Genomic DNA, 7,002 nt, shown 5'->3' with positions numbered 1-7,002 from the left:
TTAAGTTTCTGGGTGAGCAGTGTGAATGCTATTGTGGTATAATGGGTCCCCAGCTCCAGAGCCAAGATCAATCAGGAATTTTAAAAGCAGCAGGTGGAGATGCTGCTGTATTCATTGGACCTGGGCCTGGGTATTTTGATAGGTGATGCACATGACCCAGCTGAGCAGGCCAGACCCTTCCAAAGCAGTGGCTTTTTACATATCCCGCTGATACCTCCCTTAGGCTCTCACTGGCATATCCCTTCTCGCTCCAAGTCCATTTCTCCAGCCTTGCCTCATTTAGTGCCCAACTTCGGAGCATGGCACTCCTGTCCCAGTATTTGCTGGGCAAGCTCCCCTGTCCAGAGCAGAACTTCTGATGATGGTTTTTGCCAACAGATGGAGCTTGTCAGAGAAATGAGTTTTCCATCTTTTTTTTTTTTTCCCAGTCTGGATCAAATTCACAGAAAGCAGCACCTGCTTCAATCTCTTTTCTGTACTTTGCTTCAATCTATTTTCTGTACTTTGTCCTGCCCTTGGTCTGTGGGAGCAGCTGGTGCCCAAAGGTGAACTCAGTTTGATTACAGAACGGTGTTCCCAACTGCTCTGGGAACCCTGGAATGGAGTTCCAAGGAAGTGAGACTTGTGACTGGCTTAGTCCATTCTTAGATGTGTGGTTCTGCCCCAGAGGGCTGTCACTACTTAATGCCAGACCCAGCCACACCCTGCTTCCACAGTGGAGCACTGCTGAATAAGTGCCACGAAGCAGGGAGGCCAAATTCCATGGGGCCAGGTCATTAGGTGGTCTGCCTTCCTCACCCTCTGGGAATAGGATATCACATGACCCTTCATTCTTCTGATAACCACTAAGAAGCTGATTATCCTGGAGCGTGATACCTTTGGGCAGGCAAGTGGCCCTCCCACTTTCTTTTCTGAAGCTATTTCTCAATCTGTCACCCCACCAAAAACCAGAGTCCTAGCACTTAACCATTCCCAGAGAGGACAGTCTAGGTTGTGAGGCTTGTTTTCTTTTTATCTCACTCTCAAGACTACAACGTATGGTTTTGCAGTCTGTGTACTGCATCATTCCAGGGTGACACCATTTATACAGACTGAGATAAATGATGCAGTGCTCTGATAACCTTAATCCTTCTCATTTGTCTCACCCAAAACCCTTCTGACCCATTTACGTCATGTGTCTATACCATAGGTCAGCAAATTCTGACTCACAGGCTGGCCACATGGTTTTGTAAATAAAGTTTTATTGGCATAAAGCCACACCCATTCATTTACATCTGGCTGCTTTTACACTGAAACAGCGAGTTGAGTAGTTCCATCAGGGTCCATATGGCCTGCAAAGCCTAAAATACTTACTATCTGGCCTTTTACAGAAAATGTGGGCCAACCCCAGCTCTAAATGGAAGGGATCCAGCATCTTTATTCTTTTGTCTAGTTGTCCAAAGCCCCAACCTGTACCATCCCCAAAGCTCCAAAATCACCAAGGAGGTCAGACATACCTAGATTTGTGGCAGGCTTTCATCTCTTTGCAAATCAACCTTTCCAGGCTCTGTCTCCTCATGGGGATGATAACAGCACGCCTCATGGGGTGTTGCGAAGATCAGTGAAATGGCCTATGAGACCCTCAGGTGGTTATTCAGTACATCTTAATGTGTGGAGAAACTGAGGTCTGGGAGGTGATTTCTGACTCCCGGGGTTGTTGAGCAGGTCAGAGGAGAGGGGTCACGAGAATGCAGGTGGCATGCAGCCATCACCCACTCAGTGATTGTCGTCTTCATTTCCTTTATCTTCTTCCTCTCTCCTTTCCCATCTCCCAACTTACCATCAAGCCTCCTCCCCATCCCATTGTGAGGATGAGGCCAGGGATCCCTGATAGGCTTGGGAGGTGGACAGGGTATTTTTGACAGATGTGTGTGGTCATAAGGGCCTCCCCGAGAGCTGAAGGCTAAAGTTAGGAACATCAACTCTCACCCTAGAAAACCCTCACACTTCTGAAGGCGTGACCAGGCCTGGGAGGCCACATTCTCCACTGCAAGCCCTGCCTCCCGCAGCCTGTGTCACCTTTACTCGGGTGATGAGCCTCTCTGCCCATGGGGCCCCTCATGTAAAACTAACAGGAGAGGCCTCCAGCTCAGGGCAGGCCACAGCTGACCTCAAGTCCACAGAGCACCCAGGGCTGGCATAGGGGTGGAGACTTCTGTTCTTTGGCCCAGCATCTCAATTCCTTGCCATGACTCCCATTCCTTGTTCTGAAAAATCCAGAACTAACCCCTCTGAGCTTTCTCTGGCCACTCATTAGTGAGGAGATAAGGAGACACAAAATAACTACAAGTCCAAAAGTCAGGTGGGAGGAGAACCACTGAGAAGGCTGGGTATGGATGAAGCAGTGTGGGTGAGGGGAATGCAGAGTGTTTCATTTTGAACCATAAATCCCAGCACACCAGGTACCAGGTTAGCGAAGCCCTGGCCTTGTCCCTATGGGACAATGAGAGCACTTGTTCTCATTCCCCAGACACTGAGAAAGGCAGGGAGCTGGACCCAGGAGAGCTGCTGAGAGCAGGGAGCTGCCTCCTCCATCAAGTTTACCAGCATGGTGGGAGGTGGCTGGGAGTAGAGAAGAGGGGTTTCCAAACCTACCAGAATGCTGGCACCTGCGGTCTAGACATACCTGCTAAGATTGACCTCAGATCATTGCCTTCCCCTGGTCCCGATCTCCATCATACTTCCTAGAGGAGTTGGGACAGAGTGAGCCCTCAGCCCAGACTTCTCTTTATAGTATATAAACAATTGTGGTTTTGGCCATTAAAAGTAATGGCCAAAACCGCATTTACTTTTGCACCAACCTAATACTTTCTCTCCTTTGTGCCCCCAAATTCTTCTCTCCTACAATCAAACATCTTCAGGAATTCTAGGCCCCATTTTAGAAATTCAGCATGATTTGGTTCAATAATTATTCAGTGAGTACTCACTCTGGGCCGGACGTGAGCAGGTGTTTCTACTTAGAGGTTTCAGCATCACATCAAATGCAAACTAAATTTTCTAGAAACTAAAGACTGCATATTTATTCAAATATATCCAGTGCTTCAGTTTAAGGCAAGCTTCTCCAATCCATGGCTGCAGGCCACATTCAGCCCAGTATGACTTTGAATACAGCCCAAAACAAATTTTTAAGCCTTCTTAAAGCATTATTAGATTTTTTTGCATTTTTCTTTTAGCTCATCAGATATCGTTAGTGTTAAGTGTATTTTATGTGTAGCCCAAGATAATAATGCTTCTTCCAGCGTGACCCAGGGAAGCCAAAAGGTTGGACATTCCTGGTTTAAGGCTTCCTCTCTGTTTTTACACCTCACCATCCCCTATTTTCATGATGACCTTACACCCTCCGGAAAATTCAAGAAATCCCATACCCATAAGCCCTTCCTTTTAAGGTGACTTTCTTGGATCAGGGTCTCTAGTAGCAGAGCCTAAGAAAAGAATTCTTATATATTGGGTTTTGGGGGCTCTCAAGAAACGCGAGGAGAGAGAAATAGGCTGGAGTGAGGGAAAGAGCTAATTAAGGATGTAGTTTAATCTGAAGTTTAACTTCAGCCAGTCCCACAGGTGCCCAGGAACACGAATTGCACCACAGACTGGGTCCCACCTGGAGGCAAGAGGGCAGGCTTTCTGCACCCACGTGTCAGTCAATCATCGGCTGCAGGGGTGTGATCTCCCAGGTGAGGAAGCACCTGTTTGGCCAAGGGCAATTCTGCAGAGGAGACAGATATAAGCCACTAGGGGACATCTTCCTGACAGTTGGGGGTAGTTGCACCAGCCCCATAAAGAGCACCAAGGCATCTACTGACAGCATCCGTTCATGGTCACCAGAAAGCACACTGCAGAGGGAGAGATCCCTGAATTACTATTCATCCAAGCCCAGCATTCCACAGACAAGAAAACTGGTGCAGACTGGGTGACTTGCCAAGGCCACTCAGCTCATTGGTTGGGGCACTGGGACAAGAATCCAGACTTTCTGGCTCTCAGACATGGTTTTGCGGAATGAGCTCTGAAAAAATAGTAACAGTGTTAATGAATCAATTCTCAATCATGTCATCTTAAAGACATTCTCTGAGCGACCTAACATGATGCAATCACCACCCATTTGCACACAGATTTTAAAATTTATGCCAGGATGGTTGTGAAAATATGTACCCCAAATACGTTTTTCTCCTTGAGTAAAGGACATTTAAAGGGAAGTACTGTACTATATTTACTCCTCAAGAGAGAAATGTGACTCAAATGTAAATTACTGCGAATGGCAGGACTATGACAACAATCCAGATGTGAAAGGCAAACACAAGGGCATCCTGTGGAAAATTTTGTTCTGGAATGTTTAAGCTCTTGTTTTATCTTTCATGGCATAACATTTTGACCTTTTAATATGCAAAACTGCCAAACCCATTTTACAATGCAAATTAAAAACAACCTGTTAATGGTGCCAAACTGTTTTTTCAAAACTGCTTTTATTTGTAGCAATTCATATGTTCATTCAACAAATAGTGATTGATTATATGAGAGCACCTGACACCAGGTACTGACGCTTATGAGCAAGACACCTTGGTCAACCATAGGGAGACTGGATGAGGATTTATATAACTCAGGTGTATGACCAAGTCTCCCTTGTCTGACAGGCCTTATTATGAATGAGTGTGGTAGTGAGTAAGCTCTAAGACAGCCCCCAGGGATCCCAGTCTCCTGGTGCTCACACCCTTGAGAGTTCCTCTGCTCCTGAGTGTGGATGAAACCTGTGACTTCCTTCTAACCATCAGAATCCAGCAAAGACCGCAGGATGTCACTTCCATGATTACACTGCACAAGGTTGTAACTGCTGTCTTGTTAGACTCTCCACTGCCTTCTTGGTTTACATGCTTTGATGAAGGAAGTGGCCATGTTGAGGAGGTTCACGTGGAAACAAACTGAAGGTGGCCTTCAGCAGATGGACAGCTACCAACTAAGGCCCTCAATCCATCAGCTGGAGGGAACCAAATCCCACCAACAACCACATGAGCTTGGAAAGCATGTCCTTCCTCACTCAAAGAGGAAGCCCAGCCCTGGCCATCACCTTGACTCCAGCCTTGAGACCCCAGCCCTGGCTACCATCTTGACTGTGGCCATGCAAAGATCTTGAAGCAGAGGACCTAGCTCAGCCATGTCTGAATTCTTCATCCGCAGAAACCATGAGATTATAAATGTGTGTTGGGTAAGTCACTAATTTTGCAGTTACCTTTAAATATTGTGCTTACCTTTACATATTTAAAATTAATTTTTAAAAATACAATTAGTTCTAATTAATCAGTAAACATCCCCTGCCCAAGTCTAACAAGACTTTAAGCTTGCATTTTACTTTTCTCTTACTTCTTGACCATCTCTTTCCTGTTGTTGAAATTATCAAATTTTAATGTGTATGATTTTTAAGTACACATCTCCCCTCTATTCTGTTTGTTTTGTTTTGTTTTTGAGACACAGATTTTGCTTCCTCACTCAGGCTGGAGTGCAGTGGTGCAATCTCGGTTCACTGCAACCTCCAACTCCCAGGTTCAAGCGATTCTCCTGCCTCAGCCTCCCAAGTAGCTGGAATTACAGGCACGTGCCACCCTGCCGGCTAATTTTTGTATTTTTAGTAGAGACAAGGTTTCATCATGTTGGCCAGGCTGGTCTTGAACTCTTGATCTCAAGTTATCCACCCACCTCGGCCTTCCACAGTGCTGGAATTACAAGCATGAGCCACCGTGCCAAGCCCTCCCCTCTATTCTTAATGGTATTCTAAAAATCATTAAGCTTCATAAAGAATATTAAAGACAATAATTTTTTTTATGTTTTACTGGGATCATTTTTTGTTTTGTCTTGCACTCACCACTTTTTTGAATTAAATGCTTTCTTTTTTCCAGAAGACTTCATGGGTGTTGAGTTTTCTCAGCTTCCTGGGCACATGAGCTGTGCAACTGCACAGGGCGCTGCATTCAGAGGGGTCCCACACTTATTTTAATGCTCTGCAGTTGCCATCCTGAAATTCTTAATTTTTAATTTTAATTAATTTATTTATTTATTGAGACGGAGTTTCACTCTTCTTACCCAGACTGGAGTGCAATGGCATGATCTCAGCTCACCACAACCTCCCGTCTCCCGGGTTCAAGCGATTCTCCTGCCTCAGCCTCCTGAGTAGTTGGGATTACAGGCATGCGCCACCACACCCGGCTAATTTTTGTATTTTTAGTAGAGACGGGGTTTCTCCATGTTGGTCAGGCTGGTTGTGAACTCCCGACCTCAGGTGATCCGCCTGCCTTGGCCTCCCAAACTGCTGAGATTACAGGTGTGAGCCACCGCACCCGGCCCAAACTCTTAAATCTTTCAACAAGCAGCCCCACGCTTTTATTATGCATTGGGCCCCCAAAATTATGTATGCAGTGTTGTCTGAGTGTTTGCATGTTCAAGAACACTGTTATTTTGTTCTCACTCTTAAAGATAGTAAACAGAATATAGAATTCTAAATTCAAAATCATCTTCCTTCATAAAAATTTAGCACTTTGTAGATAGTTCCCATTTGGAAGATAAACCATTGAGTGCCAGTCTGTTGAAACTTTCTATGTCTCCTCTGGCAATATGTAGAATTTTCACCTTAGCTTTAGCGAATGATCCTTGGAATTCTTAGGAGGTTGAAATTATACTAGGTGATATCTGTGTGTGAACTTTCTCCCACTATTGTTGCTCACCACCTGGGGCCACAAGGAAATTCACTTTAAAAAAATGGATTAGGGCCAGGCGCAGTGGCTCACGCCTGTAATCCCAGCACTTTGGGAGGCCGAGGCAGGTGGATCACGAGGTCAGGAGATCAAGACCACTGTGGCTAACATGGTGAAACCCTGTCTCTATTAAAAATACAAAAAATTAGCCAGGCGTGTTGGCATGCACCTGTAGTCGCAGCTACTCAGGAGGCCAAGGCAGGAGAATTGCTTGAACCCAGGAGGCAGA

This window comes from Pan paniscus, chromosome 2 (assembly GCF_029289425.2).
Source record: "Pan paniscus chromosome 2, NHGRI_mPanPan1-v2.0_pri, whole genome shotgun sequence".
Taxonomy (NCBI): Eukaryota; Metazoa; Chordata; class Mammalia; order Primates; family Hominidae; genus Pan; species Pan paniscus.
This window is presented reverse-complemented; position numbering follows the sequence as displayed.